The following is a 27,826-nucleotide window of genomic DNA, read 5'->3' as shown; positions in this document are numbered from 1 at the left end:
TCGAATTTAGCAATATTTTGATGTTTATCGTCCCCTTTTCCTTTATGCGATTTAAACAAAATATCATCGAATTAGGCAATGATTTTCCGTTTTTCAACGTTTTTGTAAATTTTCAGTTTATTAGTAATAATAAGTTCTATTTTATTGCATATACCGACGTTTCAGCCGGATTAGAGCGGTTTTACGTGTACATCTTCCATCGGTATTATAAACGGAAAATCAGGAACATTTTAGTTAATTCTAATAAAAAATTACATTGATTTTTATCATTTGTATTGGAAACAACATTTCTATATGTCTTTTCGTGGATCTCAATATTACGAAACCTCGCTTTATGATTTGAAGTTAAAATCCTCAAATTTGGTAATATAGCAATTTTTTTTTACGTTTTTCATGTAGTGTGACTTTCCGAAAATATATTCGTTTTACCAATATTTCGATACTACTTCATGTTTTCTCACGATATGTGATTTGGCCTTCAAATATCAGAATTTCGCAAATTTTGCATTTATAAGCAAGTTTTCTTGCATTTTGTTTTGTACTAAAAATCATCGTATTTAGCAATGACGTAATAAAAAATGACGTAATTTCAAATTGCGAATACGTGCAGAGAGCCCGAATTTGGCTCCAAAATATGGCTCAAGCGTCGAATTTGGGATGTTTCGGATATTTTGAAAACTGCAGGGGGGGGGGGGGGGTGGTTTGGGCAAAATGTGACATATCACTGCTTTCAGTAATTGGCATATTTTCAGTATAAAAAGTCGTAATTTCAAACAGCGATTACGTGCAGAGGGCCAGAACATGGCTCCAAAATAAGGCTCAAGGGTCGAATTTTGGATGTTTGGGATATTTTGAAAACTGCAGCTAGGGTTTTGTCAAAATGTGATCCATCGCCGTTTTCAGATATTGGCATATTTTCGGTATAAAAAGTCGCAATTTCAAACTGCGAATACGTGCAGAGAGCTAGAATTTGGCTCCAAAATATGGCTCTAGAGTTGAATCTGGGATGTTTGGATATTTTGGAAACTGCAGGGAGGGTTTGGGCAAATTGTGATCCATCGCCGCTCTCAGTAATTGGCATATTTTCGGTATAAAATTAGTAATTTTAAACAGGGAATACATGCAAAGAGCCAGAATTTATCTCTAAAATATGGCTCAAGCGTCGAATTTTGGAAGTTTGGGATATTTTGAAAACTGCAGGGAGGGCTTGGGCAAATTGTGATCCATCGCCGCACTTAGTAATTGGCATATTTACTTTATAAATATCATAATTTAAAACTGCTAATACGTGCAGAGAGCCCGAATTTGGCTCCAAAATATGGCTCAAGCGTCGAATTTGGGATATTTGGGATATATTGAAAATTGCAGGGAGGGTTTGGGCAAAATGTGATCCATTGCCGCTTTAAGTAATTGTCATGTTTTCGTTAAAAAATGTCGTAATTTCAAGCAGCGAATACGTGCAGAGAGCCAGAATTTTGCTCCAAAATATAGCTCATGGGTCGAATTTGGGATGTTTAGGATATTTTGCAAACTGCCTTGGGGTTTGGGCAAAATATGACCCATCGCTGCTTTCAGTAATTGGCTTATTTTCAAGCGTCAAATTTGAATGTTTGGGATAAAAAGTCGTAATTTCAAATTGCGAATACGTGCAGAGAGCCAGAATTTAGCTCCAAAATAGTTCTCAAGGGTCGAATTTGGAATGTTTGGGATATTTTGAAAACTACAGGGATGGTTTGGGCAAAATGTGATCCATCGCCGCTCTCAGTAATTGGCATATTTTCAGTATAAAAAGTCGTAAATTCACACTGCGAATACGTGCAGAGAGCTAGAATTTGGCCCCAAAATATGGCTCAAGCGTTGAATTTGGGATGTTTGGGATATTTTGGAAACTGCAGGGAGGGTTTTGGCAAAATGTGATCCATCGCCGCTTTCAGTAATTGGCATATTTTCGGTATAAAAAGTCGTAATTTCAAACTGAGAATACGTGCAGAGAGCCAGAATTTGGCTCCAAAATATGGCTCAAGCGTCGAATTTGGGATGTTTGCTATATTTTAAACTGCAGGGGGGGGGGGGGTGGCAAAATGTGACCTATTGCTGCTCTCAGCAATTGAAATATTTTCGGACAAAAATTCTCTTAATTTCAAACTGCGAATATGTACAGAGAGCCAGAATTTGGCTCCAAAATATGGCTCAAGAGTCGAATTTGGGATGCTTGGGATAATTTGAAAACTTGAGAGAGGGTTTGTGCAAAATGTGATCCATCGCCGCTTTCAGTAATTGGCATATTTTTGGTATAAAATTCGTAATTTCAAACTGGGAATACATGCAGAGAGCCAGAATTTGGCTCCAAAATATGGCTCAAGCTTCGAATTTGGGATGTTTGCTATATTTTGGAAACTGCATGGAGGGTTTTGGCAAAGTGTGATCCATCGCCGCTCTCAGTAAATGGCATATTATCGGTATAAAAAGACGTAATTTCAAACTGCGAATACTTGCAGAGAGTCCGAATTTGGCTTCAAAATATGGCTCAAGCGTCGAATTTGGGATGTTTGGGATATTTTGAAAACTGCAGAGAGGGTTTCGTCAAAATGTGGTCCATCACTGCTTTTAGTAATTGGCATATTTTCGGTATAAAAAGTCGTAATTTCAAAAAACGAATACGTGCAGAAAGCCAAAATTTGGCTCCAAAATATGGATCAAGGGTTAAGTTTGGGATGTTTGGGATATTTTGAAAACTACAGGGAGGGCTTGGGCAAAATGTGATCAATCGCCGCACTCAGTAATTGGCATACTTTCGGTATAAAATATCATAATTTCAAACTGCTAATACGTGCAGAGAGCCAGAATTTGGTTTCAAAATATAGCTCGTAGGTCGAATTTGGAATGTTTGGGATATTTTGAAAATTGCAGGGATGGTTTAGGCAAAATGTAATCCATCGCTGCTTTCAGTAATTGGCATATTTTTGGTATAAAAAGTCGCAATTTCAAACTGCGAATACGTGCAGAGAGCCAGAATTTGGCTCCAAAATATGGCTCAAGCGTCGAATTTTGGATGTTTGCTATATTTTGAAAACTGCAGAGAGGGTTTCGTCAAAATGTAGTCCATCGCGGTTCTCAGTAATTGACATATTTTCGGTAAAAAATGTCGTAAATTAAAACTGCGAATACATGCAGAGAGCCCGAATTTGGCTCCAAAATAAGGCTCAAGGGTCGAATTTTGGATGTTTGGGATATTTTGAAAACTGCCGGAGGGTTTGGGCAAAATGTGACCCATCGATGCTTTCAGTAATTGGCATATTTTCAAGCGTCAAATTTGCGATGTTTGGGATAAAAGTCGTAATTTCAAACTGCGAATACGTGCAGAGAGCCAGAATTTAGCTCCAAAATAATTCTCAAGGATCGAATTTCGGATGTTTGGGATATTTTGAAAACTACAAGGATGGTTTGGGCAAAATGTGATCCATCGGTGCTTTCAGTAATTGGCATATATTCAGTATAAAAAGTCGTAATTTCAAACGGCGAATACATGCAGAAAGCTAAAATTTGGCTCCAAAATATGGCTCAAGGGTCGAATTTGGGATGTTTGGGATATTTTGAAAACTGCAGGGAGGGCTTGGGCAAAATGTGATCCATCGCAGCACTCAGTAATTGGCATATTTTCTTTATAAAATGTCATAATTTCAAACTGCTAATACGTGTAGAGAGCCCGAATTTGGCTCCAAAATATGGCTCAAGCTTCGAATTTGGGATGTTTGGGATATTTTGAAAACTGCAGAGAGGGTTTGGGCAAAATGTGATCCATTACCGCTTTCAGTAATTGTCATGTTTTCGTTATAAAATGTCGTAATTTCAAACAGCGAATACCTGCAGAGAGCCAGAATTTGGCTCCAAAATATAGCTCATGGGTCGTATCTGGGATGTTTGGGATATTTTGCAAACTGCCGTGGGGTTTGGGCAAAATATGACCCATCGCTGCTATCAGTAATTGACTTATTTTCAAGCGTCAAATTTGGAATGTTTGGGATAAAAATTCGTAATTTCAAACTGCGAATACGTGCAGAGATCCAGAATTTGGCTCCAAAATATGGCTCAAGCGTCGAATTTGGGATGTTTGCTATATTTTGAAAACTGCAGGAGGGGGGGGGGGGTTTGGGCAAAATGTGACCTATTGCTGCTCTCAGTAATTGACATATTTTCGGTAAAAAATGTCGTAATTTCAGAATGCGATTATGTGCAGAGAGCCAGAATTTGGCTCCAAAATATAGCTCAAGAGTCGAATTTGGGATGCTTGGGATAATTTGAAAACTTCAGAGAGGGTTTGAGCAAAATGTGATCCATCGCCGCTTTCAAAAATTGGCATATTTTTGGCATAAAAGTCGTAATTTCAAACTGGGAATACATGCAGAGAGTCAGAATTTGGCTCCAAAATATGGCTCAAGCGTCGAATTTGGGATGTTTGCTATATTTTGAATACTGCAGGGAGGGTTTGGGCAAAATGTGATCCATCGTCGCTCTCAGTAATTGGCATATTTTCGGTATAAAATGTCGTGATTTCAAACTGCGAATACGTGCAGAAAGCCCGAATTTGGCTACAAAATATGGCTCAAGCATCGAATTTGGGATGTTTGGGATATTTTGAAAACTGCAGGGGGGGGGTGGGGTTGGCAAAATGTGACCTCTCGCTGCTCTCAGTTAGTGATATATTTTCGGTATAAAATGTCGTAATTTCAATCTGCGAATATGTGCAGAGAGCCAGAATTTGGCTCCAAAATAATTCTCAAGGTTCGAATTTGGGATGTTTGGAATAATTTGAAAACTGCAGAGAGGGTTTCGTCAAAATGTGGTCCATCGCTGCTTTTAGTAATTGGCATATTTTCGGTCGAAAAGTCGAAATTTCAAACAACGAATACATGCAGAAAGCCAAAATTTGGCTCAAAAATATGGATCAAGGGTTGAGTTTGGGATGTTTGGGATATTTTGAAAACTACAGGGAGGGCTTGGGCAAAATGTGATCCATCGCTGCACTTAGTAATAGGCATATTTTCGGTATAAAATGTCATAATTTCAAACTGCTAATACGTGCAGAGAGCCCGAATTTGGCTCCAAAATATGGATCAAGCGTCGAATTTGGGATGTTTGGGATATATTGAAAACTGCAAGGAGGGTTTGGGCAAAATGTGATCCTTTGCCGCTTTCAGTAATTGTAATGTTTTCGTTATAAAATGTCGTAATTTCAAACAGCGAATACGTGCAGAGAGCCAGAATTTGGCTCCAAAATATAGCTCATGGGTCGAATTTGGGATGTTTGGGATATTTTGAAAATTGCCGGGAGGTTTGGGCAAAATATGACCCATCGCTGCTTTCAGTAATTGGCTTATTTTCAAGCGTCAAATTTGGGTTGTTTGGGATAAAAGTCGTAATTTCAAACTGCGAATACTTGCAGAGAGCCAGAATTTAGCTCCAAAATAATTCTCAAGGATCGAATTTCGGATGTTTGGAATATTTTGAAAACTACAGGGATGGTTTGGGCAAAATGTGATCCAAAGCTACTTTCAGTAATTGGCATATTTTCGGTATAAAAAGTCGTAATTTCAAACTGCGAATACGTGCAGAGAGCCAGAATTTGGCTCCAAAATATGGCTCAAGCGTCGAATTTTGGATGTTTGCTATATTTTGAAAACTGCAGGGGGCGTTTTGGCAAAATATGACCTATCGCTCCTATCAGTAATTGACATATTTTCGGTATAAAATTCGTAATTTCAAACAGGGAATACATGCAAAGAGCCAGAATTTGGCGGCAAAATATGGCTCAAGCATCGAATTTGGGATGTTTGCTATATTTTGAAAACTGCAGGGAGGGTTTGGGCGAAATGTGATCCATCGCCGCACTCAGTAATTGGCATATTTTCTTTATAAAATGTCATAATTTCACACAGCTAATACGTGCAGAGAGCCCGAATATGGCTCCAAAATATGGCTCAAGCGTCGAATTTGGGAGGTTTTGGATATATTGAAAACTGCAGGGAGGGTTTGGGCAAAATGTGATCCATTGCCGCTTTCAGTAATTGTCATGTTTTCGTTATAAAATGTCGTAATTTCAAACAGCGAATACGTGCAGAGAGTCAGAATTTGGATCCAAAATATAGCTCATGGGTCGAATTTGGGATGTTTGGGATATTTTGCAAACTGCCGGGGGGTTTGGGCAAAATGTGACCCATCGCTGCTTTCAGTAATTGGCTTATTTTCAACCGTCAAATTTGAAGTGTTTGGGATAAGAAGTCGTAATTTCAAACTGCGAATACGTGCAGAGAGCCAGAATTTAGCACCAAAATAATTCTCAAGGGACGAATTTGGAATGTTTGGGATATTTTGAAAACTACAGGGATGATTTGGGCAAAATGTGATACATCGCCGCTCTCAGTAATTGGCATATTTTCAGTATAAAAAGTCGTAAATTCACACTGTGAATACGTGTAGAGATTTGGCTCCAAAATATGGCTCAAGCGTCGAATTTGGGATGTTTGGAATAATTTGAAAACTGCAGATAGGGTTTTGTCAAAATGTGGTCCATCGCTGCTTTTAGTAATTGGCATATTTTCGGTAAAAAGTCGTAATTTCAAACAACGAATACATGCAGAAAGCCAAAATTTGGCTCCAAAATATGGATCAAGGGTTGAGTTTTTGATGTTTGGGATATTTTGAAAACTACAGGAAGGGCTTGGGCAAAATGTGATCCATCGCCGCACTCAGTAATTGGCATATTTTCGGTATAAAATGTCATAATTTCATACTGCTAATACGTGCAGAGAGCCCGAATTTGGTTCCAAAATATGGATCAAGCGTCGAATTTTGGATGTTTGCTATATTTTGAAAATTGCCGGGGGGTTTGGGCAAAATATGACCCATCGCTGCTTTCAGTAATTGGCTTATTTTCAAGCGTCAAATTTGGGATGTTTTGGATAAAAGTCGTAATTTCAAACTGCGAATACGTGCAGAGAGCCAGAATTTAGCTCCAAAATAATTCTCAAGGATCGAATTTCGGATGTTTGGGATATTTTGAAAATTACAGGGATGGTTTAGGCAAAATGTGATCCATCGCTGCTTTCAGTAATTGGCATATTTTCGGTATAAAAAGTCGCAATTTCAAACTGCGATCACGTGCAGAGAGCCAGAATTAATAACAATAAACTGAAAATTCACAAAAACGAGGAAAAACGGCAAAATATTGCCTAATTCGATGATATTTTGTTTAAATCACGTAAAGGAAAAGAGGATGATAAACGTCAAAATATTGTTGAATTCAATGATTTTTACTACGAAACAAAATGCAAGAAAACTTGCTTAAAATGCAATATTATGCGAAAATCAGAGATTTGAAGGACAAATCACTTATCGTGATACTACATGAAATAGTATCGAAATATTGGTAAAAATGAATATATTTACGTAATATCAAACTACATGAAAAACGTGAAAAAAGTCATTATTATACCAAATTTGAGGATTTTAACTTCGAATCATAAAGCGACGTTTCGTATTTTTTAAACCCTAGAAAAGACGTATAAAGATGTTGCTTCCAATCCAAATGACAAAGTATCAATGTGTTTTCATTAAAATTAACTAAAATGTTCCTGATTTTCGGTTTATATTTCCGATGGAAGATGTACACGTAAAACCGTTCTAATCCGGCTTAAACGTCGATATATGCAATAAAAACAGAACTTCTCCCCTTTTTAATATCTTACTCAGTATTTTAACGTGAAACAAATAGATGAGCCTCTCTTGAGCCTCTTTATCCCTCTCTTAAACCTCTGCATCACTCTCTTGAGCCTTTGCATCACTCTCTTGAGCCTCTGCATCCCTCTCTTAAGCCTCTGCACTACTCTCTTCAGCCTCTGCATCACTCTCTTGAGCCTTTGCATCACTCTCTTGAGCCTCTGCATCACTCTCTTAAGCCTCTACATCCCTTTTTTGAGCATCTGCATCTCTTTCTTAAGCCTCTGCATCCCTTTCTTTAGCCTCTGCATCACTCTCTTGAACTCCTACATCCCTATCATGAGCCTCTGCATCCCACTCCTGAGCCTTTGCATCACTCTCTTAAGCCTCTGCATTTGAGCCTCTGCGTCACTCTCGAGAGCCTCTGCATCCTCTCTTGTGCCTCTGCATCTCTCATTTGAGCCTCTGCATCCTTCTCTTCAGCCCTTGCATCCGTCTCTTGAGCCTCTGCATCCCTCTCTTGAGCCTCTGCATCCCTCTCTTAAGCCTCAGCATCACTCTCTTAAGCCTCTGCATCACTCTCGAAAGCCTCTGAATCACTCTCTTGAGCCTTTGCATCCCTATATTGAACTCCTGCATCCCTCTCATGAGCATCTGCATCACTCTCTTGAGCCTTTGCATCACTCCCTTAAGCCTCTGCATCCCTCTCGTGAGACTCTGCATCACTCTCAAGAGCCTCTGCATCCCTCTCATGAGCCTCTGCATCCCTCTCTTGGGCCTCTACATCCCTCTCTTGAGCCTCTGCATCCCTCTCTTAAGCCTCTCCATCACTCTATTAAGCCACTGAACCACTGTCTTAAGCATCTGAACCACTCTCTTGAGCATTTGCATCACTCTCTTGAGCTCCTGCATCCCTCTCTCAAGCCTCTGCATCACTCTCTTGAGCCTCTGCATCACCCTCTTAAGCCCCTGCATTACTCTCTTGAGCCTCTGCATCCCTCTCATAAGCCTCTGCCTCACTCTCCTAAGCCTCTGCATCCCTCTCTTGAGCCTCTGCATCACTCTCTTGAGCCTCTTCATCCCTCTCTTGAGCCTCTGCAACACTCTATTCAGCCTCTGCATCATTCTCTTAAGCCTCTGAATCCCTCTCTTCAGGCTTCTGCATAACTCTCTCGAGCCACTGCATCACTCTCGTGAACCTCTGCATCATTCTCTTGAGCCTCTACATCCTTCTCTTAAGCCTCTACATCATTCTCTTGAGCCCCTGCATCACTCTCTTGAGCCTATGCATCACTCTTTTTAGCCTCTGCATCTCTCTCTTCAGCCTCTGCATCACTCTCTTGATCCTCTGCATCACTCTCTTGAGCCTCTGCATCATTATCTTGAGCGTCTGCATCCTTCTCTTAAGCCTCTTCATCATTCTCTAGAGCCTCTGCATCCCTCTCCTGAGCCTTTGCATCACTCTCTTAAGCCTTTGCATCCCTCTCTTGAGACTTTGCATCCCTCTCTTGAGCCTCTGCATCCCTCTCTTGAGACTGTTCATCCCTCTCCTGAGCCTCTGCATCCCTCTCTTGAGCCTCTGCATCACCCTCTCAAGCCTCTGCATTACTCTCTTGAGCCTCTGCATCCCTCTTCTAAGCTTTTGCCTCACTCTCTTCAGCCTCTGCATCACTCTCTTCAGCCTCTGTATCCCTTTCTTGAGCCTCTGCATCACTCTCCTCAGTCTCTTCATCCCTCTCTTGAGTCTCTGCAACACTCTCTTCAGCCTCTGCATCACTCTCTTAAACCTCTGAATCCCTCTCTTGAGGTCTCTGCATAACTCTCTCGAGCCTCTGCATCACTCTCTTGACTCTCTGCATCACTCCCTTGAGCCTCTGCATCACTTTCTTGAGCCTCTGCATCACTCTCTAGAGCCTCTGCATCACTCTCTTCAGCCTCTGCATCACTCTCCTAAGCCTCTGATTCCCCCCTTGATCCTCTGCATCTCATTCATGAGCCTCTGCATCACTCTCTTTAGCCTCTGCATCACTCGCGTAAGCCTCTGAATCACTCTCTCGAGCCTCTGCATCACTCTCTTGTTCCTCTGCATCACTCTTTTGAGCCTCTGCATCACTCTCTTGAGCCTCTGCATCCCTCTGCATCTCTCCTAAGCCTCTGCCTCACTCTTTTAAGCCTCTGCATCACTCCCTAGAGCCTCTGTATCACTCACTTGAGCCTCTGCATCACTCTCTTGGGCCTCTGCTTCCCTCACTTAAGCCTCTGCGACACTCTCTTCAGCCGCTGCATCACTCTCTTAAGCCTCTGAATCCCTCTCTTGAGGCCTCTGCATAACTCTCTCGAGCCTCTGCATCACTCTCTTGAATCTCTGCATCACTCTCGTAATCCTCTAAATCACTCTCTCGTGCCTCTGCATCACTCTCTTGTTCCTTTGCATCACTCTCTTGAGTCTCTGCATCACTCTCCAGAGTCTCTTCATCACTCTCTTCAGCCTCTGCATCACTCTCATAAGCCTCTGCTTCCCTCGCTTGATCCTCTGCATCACTCTCATGAGCATCTGCATCACACTCCTAAGCCTCTGAATCACTCTCTTGAGCCTATGCATCACTCTCTTGAGCCCCTGCATTACCCTCTTCAGCCTCTGCATCACTCTCTTGAGCCTCTACATTCCTGCACTTACGGAGAGCGGCAATGGATCACATTTTGTCCAAACCCTACCTGCAGTTTTCAATTTAGAGTGAGAGTGATGCAGAGGCTCAAGAGAGTGTTGCAGAGGCTCAAGAAAGGGATGCAGAGGCTCATGAGAGTGATGCAGAGGCTCAAGAGAGTTATGCAGAGGCTCAAGAGAGTGATGCAGAGGCTTAGAAGAGTGATGCAGAGGCTTAAGAGAGTGATGCAGAGGCTTAAGAGAGCTATGCAGAGGCTCAAGCGAGGGATGCATAGGCTCAAGAGAGGGATGCAGGGGCTCAAGAGAGGGATGCAGAGGCTCAAGAGAGGGATGCAGAGGCTCAAGAGAGGGAAGCAGTGGCTTAAGGGAGGGATGCAAAGGCTCAAGTGAGGGATGGAGAGGCACAAAAGAGGGATGCAGAGGCTCTTGAGAGTGACGCAGAGGCTCAAGAGAGGGATGCAGAGGCTCAAGAGAGGGATGAACAGTCTCAAGAGAGGGATGCAGAGGCTTAAGAGAGGGATGCAGAGGCTCAAGAGAGGGATGCAGAGGCTCAATAGAGGGATGCAGAGGTTCAAGAGAGGGATGCTGAGGCTCAAGTGAGGGATGCAGTGGCACAAGAGAGGGATGCAGAGGCTCTTGGAAGTGATGCAAAGGCTCAAGAGAGGGATGCAGAGGCTAATGAGAGTTATGCAGAGACTCAAGAGAGTGATGCACAGGTTGAAGAGAGTGATGCAGAGGATCAAGAGAGTGATGTAGAGGCATACGAGAGAGATGCAGAGAATCAAGAGAGTGATGCAGAGGCCTCAAGAGAGGGATTCAGAGGCTTAAGAGAGTGATGCAGAGGCTGATGAGAGTGTTGCAGAGGCTGAAGAGAGGGATGAAGAGGCTGAAGAGAGTGATGCAGAGGCTCAAGAGAGGGATGCAGAGGCTCAAGAGAGTGATACAGAGGCTTAAGAGAGTGAGGCAGAGGCTTATGAGAGGGATGCAGAGGCTCAAGAGAGTAATATATATGCAATAAAAACAGAACTTCTCCCCTTTCCAATATCTTACTCAGTATTTTAACGAAAAACAAATAGTTGATTGAAAATGAAGTGTTTAAGGTTAATTTCTAATCAATTATGTTTGCATCATTTTTATCGTATATTTAATGAAATAATAGCAATATACTGAAAATTCACAAAAACGTGGAAAAACAGCAAAATATTGCCTAATTCGATGATATTTTGTTTATATCACATAAAGGAAAAGGGGATGATAAACATCAAAATATTGCTGAATTCGATGAATTTTAGTACGAAATAAAATACCAGAAAACTTGCTCAAAATGCAATATTATGCGAAAACTGAGATTTGAAGGCCAAATCACATATCGTGATACTACATGGAATAGTATCGAAATATTGGTAAAATGAATATATTTACGTAAAATCAAACTACATGAAAAACGTGAAAAAGTCATTATTATACCAAATTTGAGGATTATAACTTCGAATCATAGAGTGACGTTTCGTATTTTTTAGCCCTTAGAAAAGACGTATAAATATGTTGCATCCAATACAAATGATAAAAATAAATGTGTTTTCATTAAAATTAACTAAAATGTTCCTGATTTTCGGTTTATATTACCGATGGAAGATGTACACGTAAAACCGTTCTAATCCGGCTGAAACGTCGATATATGCAATAAAAACAGAACTTCTCCCCTTTTAAATATCTTACACAGTATTTTAACGAGAAACAAATAGATGATTGAAAATGAAGTATTTAAGGTTATTTTCTGATCAATTATGTGTTTGCATAATTTTTATCGTATATTTAATAAATTATAACTGAAACTTATAACTTATTATTGTTATTAATAAATTATAACAATAGACTGAAAATTCACAAAAACGTGGGAAAACGGCCTTATTCGATGATATTTTGTTTTAATCACATAAAGGTCAAAATATTGCAAAATTCGATGATTTTTTAGTACAAAACAAACTGCAAGAAAACTTGCTTAAAAATTCAAAATTTGCGAAATTCTGAGATTTGAAGGCCAAATCACATATCGTGATACTACATGAAATAGTATCGAAATATTGGTAAAAATGAATATATTTACGTAATATCAAATTACATGAAAAACGTGAAAAAAGTCATTATTATACCAAATTTGAGGATTTTAACTTCGAATCATAAAGCGACGTTTCGGATTTTTTAGCCCCTAGAAAAGACGTATAAAGATGTTGCTTCCAATGAAAAATGATAAAAATAAATGTGTTTTCAATAAAATTAACTAAAATGTTCCTGATTTTCGGTTTATATTACCGATGGAAGATGTACACGTAAAACCGTTCTAATCCGGCTGAAACGTCGATATATGCAATAAAAACAGAACTTCTCCCCTTTTAAATATCTTACACAGTATTTTAACGAGAAACAAATAGATGATTGAAAATGAAGTATTTAAGGTTATTTTCTGATGAATTATGTGTTTGCATAATTTTTATCGTATATTTAATAAATTAATAACAATAAACTGAAAATTCACAAAAACGTGGAAAAACGGTCTAATTCGATGATATTTTGTTTTAATCACATAAAGAAAAAGGGGATGATAAAGGTCAAAATATTGCTAAATTCGATGATTTTTTAGTACAAAACAAAATGCAAGAAAACTTGCTTAAAAATGCAAAATTTGCGAAATTCTGAGATTTGAAGGCCAAATCACATATCGTGAGAAAACATGAAGTAGTATCGAAATATTGGTAAAAACGAATATATATACGTAAAATTACACTATATGAATAACGTGAAAAAAGTCACTATATTACCATATTTGAGGATATTAACTTCAAATCATAGAGCGAGGTTTCGTATTATTTAGATCCAAGAAAAGACATATGACAATGTTGTTTCAAATACAAATAATAAAAATCAATGTGTTTTCATTAGAATTAACTAAAATGTTCCTGAATTTCCGTTTATATTACCGATGAAAGATGTACACGTAAAACCGCTCTAATCCGGCTGTGACGTCGATATATGCAATAAAAACAGAACTTCTCCCCTTTCCAATATCTTACTCAGTATTTTAACGAGAAACAAATAGTTGATTGAAAATGAAGTGTATAAGGTTAATTTCTAATCAATTATGTTTGCATCATTTTTATCGTATATTTAATGAAATAAAAGCAATAAACTGAAAATTCACAAAAACGTGGAAAAACAGCAAAATATTGCCTAATTCGATGATATTTTGTTTATATCACATAAAGGAAAAGGGGATGATAAACGTCAAAATATTGCTGAATTCGATGATTTTTAGTACGAAACAAAAAGCCAGAAAACTTGCCTAAAATGCAATATTATGCGAAAATCTGAGATATGAAGGCCAAATCACATATCGTGATACTACATGAAATAGTATCGAAATATTGGTAAAATGAATATATTTACGTAATATCAAACTACATGAAAAACGTGAAAAAAGTCATTATTATACCAAATTTAAGGATTATAACTTCGAATCATAGAGTGACGTATCGTATTTTTTAGCCCTTAGAAAAGACGTATAAAGATGTTGCATCCAATACAAATAATAAAAATAAATGTGTTTTCATTAAAATTAACTAAAATGTTCCTGATTTTCGGTTTATATTACCGATGGAAGATGTACACGTATTTCTGAATGTATTCGTTGTTTGAAATTACGACTTTTTATAACGAAAATATGCCAATTACTAAAAGCAGTGATGGACCACATTTTGAAGAAACCCTCTCTGCAGGTTTCAAAATATCCCAAACATCCCAAATTCGACGCTTGAGCCATATTTTGAAGCCAAATTCGGGCTCTCTGCAAGTATTCGCAGTTTGAAATTACGTCTTTTTATACCGATAATATGCCATTTACTGAGAGCGTCGATGAATCACACTTTGCCAAAACCCTCCATGCAGTTTTCAAAATATAGCAAACATCCCAAATTCGAAGCTTGAGCCATATTTTGGAGCCAAATTCTGGCTCTCTGCATGTATTCCCAGTTTGAAATTACGAATTTTATACCAAAAATATGCCAATTACTGAAAGCGGCGATGGATCACATTTTGCACAAACCCTCTCTGAAGTTTTCAAATTGTCCCAAGCATCCCAAATTCGACTCTTGAGCCATATTTTGGAGCCAAATTCTGGCTCTCTGTACATATTCGCAGTTTGAAATTACGACATTTTTTACCAAAAATATTTCAATTGCTGAGAGCAGCAATAGGTCACATTTTGCCCCCCCCCTGCAGTTTTCAAAATATAGCAAACATCCCAAATTCGACGCTTGAGACATATTTTGGAGCCAAATTCTGGCTCTCTGCACGTATTCGCAGCTTGAAATTACGACTTTTTATACAGAAAATATGCCAATTACTGAAAGCGGCGATGGATCACATTTTGCCTAAACTCTCCCTGCAGTTTCCAAAATATCCCAAACATCCCAAATTCAACGCTTGAGCCATATTTTGGAGCCAAATTCTAGCTCTCTGCACGTATTCGCAGTGTGAATTTACGACTTTTTATACTGAAAATATGCCAATTACTGAGAGCGGCGATGGATCACATTTTGCCCAAACCTTCCCTGCAGTTTCCAAAATATCCAAACATCCCAGATTCAACGCTTGAGCCATATTTTGGAGCCAAATTCTGGCTCTCTGCACTTATTCGCAGTTTGAAATTGCGACTTTTTATACCGAAAATATGCCAATTACTGAAAACGGCGATGGATCACATTTTGCCAAAACCCTAACTGCAGTTTTCAAAATATCCCAAACATCCCAAATTCGACCCTTGAGCCTTATTTTGGAGCCATATTCTGGCCCTCTGCACGTATTCGCTGTTTGAAATTACGACTTTTTATACTGAAAATATACCAATTACTGAAAGCAGTGATAGGTCACATTTTGCCCAAACCCCCCCCCCCCTGCAGTTTTCAAAATATCCCAAACATCCCAAATTCGACGCTTGAGCCATATTTTGGAGCCAAATTCGGGCTCTCTGCACGTATTCGCAATTTGAAATTACGTCATTTTATATTACGTCATTGCTAAATACGATGATTTTTAGTACAAAACAAAATGCAAGAAAACTTGCTTATAAATGCAAAATTTGCGAAATTCTGAGATTTGAAGGCCAAATCACATATCGTGAGAAAACATGAAGTAGTATCGAAATATTGGTAAAACGAATATATTTTCGGAAAGTCACACTACATGAAAAACGCAAAAAAAAATTGCTATATTACCAAATTTGAGGATTTTAACTTCAAATCATAAAGCGAGGTTTCGTAATATTGAGATCCACGAAAAGACATATAGAAATGTTGTTTCCAATACAAATGATAAAAATCAATGTAATTTTTTATTAGAATTAACTAAAATGTTCCTGATTTTCCGTTTATAATACCGATGGAAGATGTACACGTAAAACCGCTCTAATCCGGCTGAAACGTCGATATATGCAATAAAATATAACTTATTATTACCAATAAACTGAAAATTCACAAAAACGTTGAAAAACGAAAAATCATTGCCTAATTCGATGATATTTTGTTTAAATTGCATAAAGGAAAAGGGGACGATAAACGTCAAAATATTGCTAAATTCGATGATTTTTTGTACAAAAGAAAATGCAAGAAAACTTGCTTAAAAACGCAATATTATGCAAAATTCGGAGATTTAAAGGACAAATCACAAATCTTGAGAAAACATGAAGTAGTATCGAAATATTGGTAAAAACGAATATATTTACGTAATACCTTACTCAGTATTTTAACGAGAAACAAATAGTTGATTGAAAATGAAGTATTTAAGGTTAATTTCAAATAAATTAGGTGTTTACAATATGTTTATCGTATATATAATGAATTATTAAATATAAACTGAAAATTCTCAAAAACGTTGATAAACGGCAAAATATTGCCTATTTCGATGATATTTTGTTTAAATCACATAAAGGAAAAGGGGATAATAAACGTCAAAATATTGCTAAATTTCGTGATTTTTAGTAGAAAACAAAATGCAAGAACACTAGCTTGAAAATACAATATTATGCGAAATTCTGAAATTTGAAGGCCAAATCACATATCGTGAGAAAACATTAAGTAGTATCGAAATATTGGTATAAACGAATATATATTTAAGTAAAATCACACTATGTGAAAAACGTGAAAAAAGTCACCATATTACCAAATTTGATGATTTTAACTTAATATCATAGAGCGAGGTATCGTATTATTTAGATCCTAGAAAAGACATGCAAATGTTGTTTCCATTACAAATGATAAAAATCAATGTGTTTTCTTTATAATTAACTAAAATGTTCCTGATTTTCCGTTTATATTAACGATGGAAGATGTAACCGTACAACCGCTCTATTCCGGCTGAAACGTCGATATATTCCATAACAACCGAACTTCTCCCCTTTTCAATATCTTACTCAGTATTTTAAAGAGAAACCAATAGTTGATTGAAAATGAGGTATTTATGGTTAATTTCTAATAAATTATGTGTTTGCATCATTTTTATCGTATATATAATAAATTATTAACAATAAACAGAAAATTCACGGCGAATACGTGCCGAGATCCAGAATTTGCCTCCAAAATATGGCTCAAGTGTCGAATTTGGGATGTTTGGGATATTTTGAAAACTGCATGGGGGATTTGGGCAAAATGTGATCTATCGCCGCTATTAGTAATTGACATATTTTCGGTATAAAATGTCGTAATTTTAAACTGCGAATATGTGCAAAGAGCCAGAATTTGGCTCCAAAATATCGCTCAAGGGTCGAATTTGGGATGTTTGGGATAACTTGAGAGAGGGAGAAGCCTGAAGGCTTAAGAGAGGGATGAAGAGACTCAAGTGAGGGAAGCAGAGGCTCAAAAGAGGGATGCAGAAGCTCAAGTGAGGGATGCAGTGGCACAAGAGAGGGATGCAGAGGCTCTTGGAAGTGATGCAAAGGCCCAAGAGAGGGATGCAGGGGCATAAGAGAGTGGTGCAAAGGATCAAGAGAGGGATGCAGAGGCTCATGAGAGGGATGCAGAGGCTTAAGAGAGTGCTAAAGAGGCTGAAGAGAGTGTTGCAGAGGCTTAAGAGAGGGATGCAGAGGCTCAAGAGAGGGATGCAGAGGCTCAAGAGAGTGATGCAGAGGATCAACAGAGTGATGCAGAGGCTCAATAGAGTGATGCAGAGGATCAAGAGAGGGAAGCAGAGGCCTATGAGAGTGATGCAGAGGCTGAAGAGAGTGATGCAGAGGCTCTAGAGAGTGATACAGAGGCTCAAGAGAGTGATGCAGAGGCCCAAGAGAGTGATGCAGAGGATCAAGAGAGTGATGCAGAGGCTCGAGAGAGTGATGCAGAGGCCTCAAGAGAGGGATTCAGAGGCTTAGGGGAGTGATGCAGAGGCTCAAGAGAGTGTTGCAGAGGCTCAAGAAAGGGATGCAGAGGCTCAAGAGAGTGATGCAGAGGATCAAGAGAGTTATGCAGAGGCTCAGGAGAGTGATGCAGAGGCTTAGAAGAGTGATGCAGAGGCTTAAAAGAGTGATGCAGAGGCTTAAGAGAGCTATGCAGAGGCTCAAGCGAGGGATGCATAGGCTCAAGAGAGGGATGCAGGGGCTCAAGAGAGGGATGCAGAGGCTCAAGAGAGGGAAGCAGTGGCTTAAGGGAGGGATGCAAAGGCTCAAGTGAGGGATGCAGAGGCACAAGAGAGTGATGCAGAGGCTCTTGAGAGTGACGCAGAGGCTCAAGAGAGGGATACAGAGGCTTAAAAGAGTGATAAAGAGGCTGAAGAGAGTGTTGCAGAGGCTTAAGAGAGGGATGCAGAGGCTCAAGAGAGGGATGCAGAGGCCCAATAGAGGGATGCAGAGGTTCAAGAGAGGGATGCTGAGGCTCAAGTGAGGGATGCAGTGGCACAAGAGAGGGATGCAGAGGCTCTTGGAAGTGATGAAAAAGCTCAAGAGAGGGATGCAGGGGCTTAAGAGAGTGATGCAAAGGCTCAAGAGAGGGATGCAGAGGCTAATGAGAGTTATGCAGAGACTCAAGAGAGTGATGCACAGGTTCAAGAGAGTGATGCAGAGGATCAAGAGAGTGATGTAGAGGCTTACGAGAGAGATGCAGAGAATCAAGAGAGTGATGCAGAGGCTCGAGAGAGTTATGCAGAGGCCTCAAGAGAGGGATTCAGAGGCTTAAGAGAGTGATGCAGAGGCTGATGAGAGTGTTGCAGAGGCTCAAGAGAGGGATGAAGAGGCTGAAGAGAGTGATGCAGAGGCTCAAGTGAGGGATGCAGAGGCTCAAGAGAGTGATGCAGAGGCTTAAGAGAGTGAGGCAGAGGCTTATGAGAGGGATGCAGAGGCTTAAGAGAGTAATATATATGCAATAAAAACAGAACTTCTCCCCTTTCCAATATCTTACTCAGTATTTTAACGAAAAACAAATAGTTGATTGAAAATGAAGTGTTTAAGGTTAATTTCTAATCAATTATGTTTGCATCATTTTTATCGTATATTTAATGAAATAATAGCAATATACTGAAATTCACAAAAACGTGGAAAAACAGCAAAATATTGCCTAATTCGATGATATTTTGTTTATATCGCATAAAGGAAAAGGGGATGATAAACATCAAAATATTGCTGAATTCGATGATTTTTAGTACGAAATAAAATACCAGAAAACTTGCTCAAAATGCAATATTATGCGAAAACTGAGATTTGAAGGCCAAATCACATATCGTGATACTACATGGAATAGTATCGAAATATTGGTAAAATGAATATATTTACGTAATATCAAACTACATGAAAAACGTGAAAAAGTCATTATTATACCAAATTTGAGGAATATAACTTCGAATCATAGAGTGACGTTTCGTATTTTTTAGCCCTTAGAAAAGACGTATAAATATGTTGCATCCAATACAAATGATAAAAAAAAATGTGTTTTCATTAAAATTAACTAAAATGTTCCTGATTTTCGGTTTATATTACCGATGGAAGATGTACACGTAAAACCGTTCTAATCCGGCTGAAACGTCGATATATGCAATAAAAACAGAACTTCTCCCCTTTTAAGTATCTTACTCAGTATTTTAACGAGAAACAAATAGATGATTTAAAATGAAGTATTTAAGGTTATTTTCTGATCAATTGTGTTTGCATAATTTTTATCGTATATATAATGAATTAATAACAATAAACTGAAAATTCACAAAAATGTGGAAAAACGGCCTAATTCAATAATATTTTGTTTGAATCACATAAAGGAAAAGGGGATGATAATGGTCAAAATATTGCTAAATTCGATGATTTTTTAGTACACAACAAAATGCAAGAAAACTTGCTTAAAAATGCAAAATTTGCGAAATTCTGAGATTTGAAGGCCAAATCACATATCGTGAGAAAACATGACGTAGTATCGAAATATTGGCAAAAACGAATATATATACGTAAAATTACACTACATGAATAACGTGAAAAAAGTCACAATAATCAGTCACAATAAACTGAAAATTCACAAAAACGTGGAAAAACGGTCTAATTCGATGATATTTTGTTTTAATCACATAAAGAAAAAGGGGATGATAAAGGTCAAAATATTGCTAAATTCGAGGATTTTTTAGTACGAAACAAAATGCAAGAAAACTTGCTTAAAAATGCAAAATTTGCGAAATTCTGAGATTTTAAGGCCAAATCACATATCGTGAGAAAACATGAAGTAGTATCGAAATATTGGTAAAAACGAATATATATACGTAAAATCACACTACATGAATAACGTGAAAAAAGTCACTATATTACCATATTTGAGGATTTTAACTTCAAATCATAGAGCGATGTTTCGTATTATTTAGATCCAAGAAAAGACATATGACAATGTTGTTTCAAATACAAATAACAAAAATCAATGTGTTTTCATTAGAATTACCTAAAATGTTCCTGAATTTCCGTTTATTATACCGATGAAAGATGTACACGTAAAACCGCTCTAATCCGGCTGAAACGTCGATATATGCAATAAAAACAGAACTTCTCCCCTTTCCAATATCTTTTTCAGTATTTTAACGAGAAACAAATAGTTGATTGAAATTGAAGTGTTTAAGGTTAATTTCTAATCAATTATGTTTGCATCATTTTTATCGTATATTCAATGAAATAATAGCAATAAACTGAAAATTCACAAAAACGTGGAAAAACAGCAAAATATTGCCTAATTCGATGATATTTTGTTTATATCACATAAAGGAAAAGGGGATGATAAACGTCAAAATATTGCTGAATTCGATAATTTTTAGTACGAAACAAAAAGCCAGAAAACTTGCTTAAAATGCAATATTATGCGAAAATCTGAGATTTGAAGGCTAAATCACATATCGTGATACTACATGAAATAGTATCGAAATATTGGTAAAAATGAATATATTTACGTAATATCAAACTACATGAAAAACGTGAAAAAAGTCATTATTATACCAAATTTGAGGATTATAACTTCGAATCATAGAGTGACGTTTCGTATTTTTTAGCCCCTAGAAAAAACGTATAAAGATGTTGCTTCCAATACAAATGATAAAAATCAATGTGTTTTCATTAAAATTAACTAAAATGCTCCTGATTTTCGGTTTATATTACCGATGGAAGATGTACACGTAAAACCGTTCTAATCCGGCTGAAACGTCGATATATGCAATAAAAACAGAACTTCTCCCCTTTTAAATATCTTACTCAGTATTTTAACGAGAAACAAATAGATGATTGAAAATGAAGTATTTAAGGTTATTTTCTGATGAATTATGTGTTTGCATAATTTTTATCGTATATTTAATAAATTAATAACAATAAACTGAAAATTCACAAAAACGTGGAAAAACGGTCTAATTCGATGATATTTTGTTTTAATCACATAAAGAAAAAGGGGATGATAAAGGTCAAAATATTGCTAAATTCGATGATTTTTTAGTACGAAACAAAATGCAAGAAAACTTGCTTAAAAATGCAAAATTTGCGAAATTCTGAGATTTGAAGGCCAAATCACATATCGTGAGAAAACATGAAGTAGTATCGAAATATTGGTAAAAACGAATATATATACGTAAAATTACACTACATGAATAACGTGAAAAAAGTCACAATAATCAGTCACAATAAACTGAAAATTCACAAAAACGTGGAAAAACGGTCTAATTCGATGATATTTTGTTTTAATCACATAAAGAAAAAGGGGATGATAAAGGTCAAAATATTGCTAAATTCGAGGATTTTTTAGTACGAAACAAAATGCAAGAAAACTTGCTTAAAAATGCAAAATTTGCGAAATTCTGAGATTTGAAGGCGAAATCACATATCGTGAGAAAACATGAAGTAGTATCGAAATATTGGTAAAAACGAATATATATACGTAAAATTACACTACATGAATAACGTGAAAAAAGTCACTATATTACCATATTTGAGGATTTTAACTTAAAATCATAGAGCGAGGTTTCGTATTATTTCGATCCAAGAAAAGACATATGACAATGTTGTTTCAAATACAAATAATAAAAATCAATGTGTTTTCATTAGAATTACCAAAAATGTTCCTGAATTTCCGTTTATATTTCCGATGAAAGATGTACACGTAAAACCGCTCTAATCCGGCTGAGACGTCGACATATGCAATAAAAACAGAACTTCTCCCCTTTCCAATATCTTACTCAGTATTTTAACGAGAAACAAATAGTTGATTGAAAATGAAGTGTTTAAGGTTAATTTCTAATCAATTATGTTTGCATCATTTTTAGCGTATATTTAATGAAATACTAGCAATATACTGAAAATTCACAAAAAAGTGGAAAAACAGCAAAATATTGCCTAATTCGATGATATTTTGTTTATATTACATAAAGGAAAAGGGAGTGATAAACATCAAAATATTATTGAATTCGATGATTTTAGGTACGAAACAAAATGCCAGAAAACTTGCTTAAAATGCAATATTATGCGAAAACTGAGATTTGAAGGCCAAATCACATATCGTGATACTACATGAAATAGTATCGAAATATTGGTAAAAATGAATATATTTACGTAATATCAAATTACATGAAAAACGTGAAAAAAGTCATTATTATACCAAATATGAGGATTTTAAATTCGAATCATAGAGCGACGTTTCGTATTTTTTAGCCCCAAGAAAAGACGTATAAAGATGTTCCTTCCAATAAAAATGATAAAAATAAATGTGTTTTCATTAAAATTAACTGAAATGTTCCTGATTTTTGGTTTATATTACCGATGGAAGATGTACACGTAAAACCGTTCTAATCCGGCTGAAACGTCGATATATGCAATAAAAACAGAACTTCTCCCCTTTTAAATATCTTACTCAGTATTTTAACGAGAAACAAATAGATGATTGAAAATGAAGTATTTAAGGTTATTTTCTGATGAATTATGTGTTTGCATAATTTTTATCGTATATTTAATAAATTAATAACAATAAACTGAAAATTCACAAAAACGTGGAAAAACGGTCTAATTCGATGATATTTTGTTTTAATCACATAAAGAAAAAGGGGATGATAAAGGTCAAAATATTGCTAAATTCGATGATTTTTTAGTACGAAACAAAATGCAAGAAAACTTGCTTAAAAATGCAAAATTTGCGAAATTCTGAGATTTGAAGGCCAAATCACATATCGTGAGAAAACATGAAGTAGTATCGAAATATTGGTAAAAACGAATATATATACGTAAAATTACACTACATGAATAACGTGAAAAAAGTCACAATAATCAGTCACAATAAACTGAAAATTCACAAAAACGTGGAAAAACGGTCTAATTCGATGATATTTTGTTTTAATCACATAAAGAAAAAGGGGATGATAAAGGTCAAAATATTGCTAAATTCGAGGATTTTTTAGTACGAAACAAAATGCAAGAAAACTTGCTTAAAAATGCAAAATTTGCGAAATTCTGAGATTTGAAGGCCAAATCACATATCGTGAGAAAACATGAAGTAGTATCGAAATATTGGTAAAAACGAATATATATACGTAAAATTACACTACATGAATAACGTGAAAAAAGTCACTATATTACCATATTTGAGGATTTTAACTTAAAATCATAGAGCGAGGTTTCGTATTATTTAGATCCAAGAAAAGACATATGACAATGTTGTTTCAAATACAAATAATAAAAATCAATGTGTTTTCATTAGAATTTCCAAAAATGTTCCTGAATTTCCGTTTATATTACCGATGAAAGATGTACACGTAAAACCGCTCTAATCCGGCTGAGACGTCGACATATGCAATAAAAACAGAACTTCTCCCCTTTCCAATATCTTACTCAGTATTTTAACGAGAAACAAATAGTTGATTGAAAATGAAGTGTTTAAGGTTAATTTCTAATCAATTATGTTTGCATCATTTTTAGCGTATATTTAATGAAATACTAGCAATATACTGAAAATTCACAAAAAAGTGGAAAAACAGCAAAATATTGCCTAATTCGATGATATTTTGTTTATATTACATAAAGGAAAAGGGAGTGATAAACATCAAAATATTATTGAATTCGATGATTTTAGGTACGAAACAAAATGCCAGAAAACTTGCTTAAAATGCAATATTATGCGAAAACTGAGATTTGAAGGCCAAATCACATATCGTGATACTACATGAAATAGTATCGAAATATTGGTAAAAATGAATATATTTACGTAATATCAAATTACATGAAAAACGTGAAAAAAGTCATTATTATACCAAATATGAGGATTTTAAATTCGAATCATAGAGCGACGTTTCGTATTTTTTAGCCCCAAGAAAAGACGTATAAAGATGTTCCTTCCAATAAAAATGATAAAAATAAATGTGTTTTCATTAAAATTAACTGAAATGTTCCTGATTTTTGGTTTATATTACCGATAGAAGATGTACACGTAAAACCGTTCTAATCCGGCTGAAACGTCGATATATGCAATAAAAACAGAACTTCTCCCCTTTCCAATATCTTACTCAGTATTTTAACGAGAAACATACAGATGATTGAAAATGAAGTATTTAAGGTTATTTTCTGATCAATTATGTGTTTGCATAATTTTTATCGTATATTTAATAAATTATAACAATAAACTGAAAATTCACAAAAACGTGGAAAAACGGCCTTATTCGATGATATTTTGTTTTAATCACATAAAGGAAAAATCACATAAAGGTCAAAATATTGCAAAATTCGATGATGTTTTAGTACAAAACAAACTGCAAGAAAACTTGCTTATAAATGCAAAATTTGCGAAATTCTGAGATTTGAAGGCCAAATCACATATCGTGAGAAAACATGAAGTAGTATCGAAATATTGGTAAAAACGAATATATATACGTAAAATCACATTACATGAATAACGTGAAAAAAGTCACTATATTACCATATTTGAGGATTTTAACTTCAAATCATAGAGCTAGGTTTCGTATTATTTAGATCCAAGAAAAGACATATGACAATGTTGTTTCAAATACAAATAATAAAAATCAATGTGTTTTCATTAGATTTAACTAAAATGTTCCTGAATTTCCGTTTATATTACCGATGAAAGATGGACACGTAAAACCGCTCTAATCCGGCTGAGACGTCGATATATGCAATAAAAACAGAACTTCTCCCCTTTCCAATATCTTACTCAGTATTTTAACGAGAAACAAATAGTTGATTGAAAATGAAGTGTTTAAGGTTAATTTCAAATCAATTATGTTTGCATCATTTTTATCGTATATTTAATGAAATACTAGCAATATACTGAAAATTCACAAAAACGTGGAAAAACAGCCAAATATTGCCTAATTCGATGATATTTTGTATATATTACTTAAAGGAAAAGGGGATGATAAACATCAAAATATTACTGAATTCGATGATTTTAGGTACGAAACAAAATGCCAGAAAACTTGCTTAAAATGCAATATTATGCGAAAACTGAGATTTGAAGGCCAAATCACATTTCGTGATACTACATGAAATAGTATCGAAATATTGGTAAAAAAATGAATATATTTACGTAATATCAAATTACATGAAAAACGTGAAAAAAGTCATTATTATACCAAATTTGAGGATTTTAACTTCGAATCATAGAGCGACGTTTCGGATTTTTTAGCCCCTAGAAAAGACGTATAAAGATGTTGCTTCCAATGAAAAATGAGAAAAATAACTGTGTTTTCATTAAAATTAACTAAAATGTTCCTGATTTTCGGTTTATATTACCGATGGAAGATGTACACGTAAAACCGTTCTAATCCGGCTGAAACGTCGATATATGCAATAAAAACAGAACTTTTCCCCTTTTAAGTATCTTACTCAGTATTTTAACGAGAAACAAATAGTTGATTGAAATTGAAGTGTTTAAGGTTAATTTCTAATCAATTATGTTTGCATCATTATTATCGTATATATATTGAAATAATAGCAATAAACTGGAAATTCACAAAAACGTGGAAAAACAGCAAAATATTGCCTAATTCGATGATATTTTGTTTATATCACATAAAGGAAAAGGGGATGATAAACGTCAAAATATTGCTGAATTCGATGATTTTTAGTACGAAACAAAAAGCCAGAAAACTTGCTTAAAATGCAATATTATGCGAAAATCTGAGATTTGAAGGCTAAATCACATATCGTGATACTACATGAGATAGTATCGAAATATTGGTATAAATGAATATATTTACGTTATATCAAAATACATGAAAAACGTGAAAAAAGTCATTATTATACCAAATTTGAGGATTATAACTTCGAATCATAGAGTGACGTTTCGTATTTTTTAGCCCCTAGAAAAAACGTATAAAGATGTTGCTTCCAATACAAATGATAAAAATCAATGTGTTTTCATTAAAATTAACTAAAATGTTCCTGATTTTCGGTTTATATTACAGATGGAAGATGTACACGTAAAACCGTTCTAATCCGGCTAAAACGTCGATATATGCAATAAAAACAGAACTTCTCCCCTTTTAAATATCTTACTGAGTATTTTAACGAGAAACAAATAGATGATTGAAAATGAAGTATTTAAGGTTATTTTCTGATCAATTATGTGTTTGCATAATTTTTATCGTATATATAATGAATTAATAACAATAAACTGAAAATTCACAAAAACGTGGAAAAACGGCCTAATTCAATGATATTTTGTTTAAATCACATAAAGGAAAAGGGGATGATAATGGTCAAAATATTGCTAAATTCGATGATTTTTTAGTGCACAACAAAATGCAAGAAAACTTGCTAAAAATGCAAAATTTGCGAAATTCTGAGATTTTAAGGCCAAATCACATATCGTGAGAAAACATGAAGTAGTATCGAAATATTGGTAAAAACGAATATATATACGTAAAATCACACTACATGAATAACGGGAAAAAAGTCACTATATTACCATATTTGAGGATTTTAACTTCAAATCATAGAGCGAGGTTTCGTATTATTTAGATCAACGAGAAGACATATGACAATGTTGTTTCAAATACAAATGATAAAAATCAATGTGTTTTCATTAGAATTAACTAAAATGTTCCTGAATTTCCGTTTATATTACCGATGGAAGATGCACTCGTAAAACCGCTCTAATCCGGCTGAAACGTCGATATATGCAATAAAAACAGAACTTCTCCCCTTTCCAATATCTTACTCAGTATTTTAACGAGAAACAAATAGTTGATTGAAAATTAAGTGTTTAAGGTTAATTTCCAATCAATTATGTTTGCATCATTTTTATCGTATATTTAATTACTAGCAATATACTGAAAATTCTCAAAAACGTGGAAAAACAGCAAAATATTGCCTAATTCGATGATATTTTGTTTATATTACATAAAGGAAAAGGGGATGATAAACATCAAAATATTACTGAATTCGATGATTTTAGGTACGACAAAATGCCAGAAAACTTGCTTAAAATGCAATATTATGCGAAAACTGAGATTTGAAGGCCAAATCACATATCGTGATACTACATGAAATAGTATCGAAATATTGGTAAAAAATGAATATATTTACGTAATATCAAATTACATGAAAAACGTGAAAAAAGTCATTATTATACCAAATTTGAGGATTTTAACTTCGAATCATTGAGCAACGTTTCGGATTTTTTAGCCCCTAGAAAAGACGTATAAAGATGTTGCTTCCAATGAAAAATGATAAAAATAAATGTGTTTTCATTAAAATTAACTAAAATGTTCCTGATTTTCGGTTTATATTACCGATGGAAGATGTAAACGTAAAACCGTTCTAATCCGGCTGAGACGTCGATATATGCAATAAAAACAGAACTTCTCCCCTTTTAAATATCTTACTCAGTATTTTAATGAGAAACAAATAGATGATTGAAAATGAAGTATTTAAGGTTATTTTCTGATCAATTATGTGTTTGC

Source organism: Procambarus clarkii, chromosome 58, assembly GCF_040958095.1.
Source record: "Procambarus clarkii isolate CNS0578487 chromosome 58, FALCON_Pclarkii_2.0, whole genome shotgun sequence".
NCBI lineage: Eukaryota > Metazoa > Arthropoda > Malacostraca > Decapoda > Cambaridae > Procambarus > Procambarus clarkii.
The sequence above is the reverse complement of the archived record's forward strand: the minus strand, read 5'-3'. Positions refer to the sequence as shown.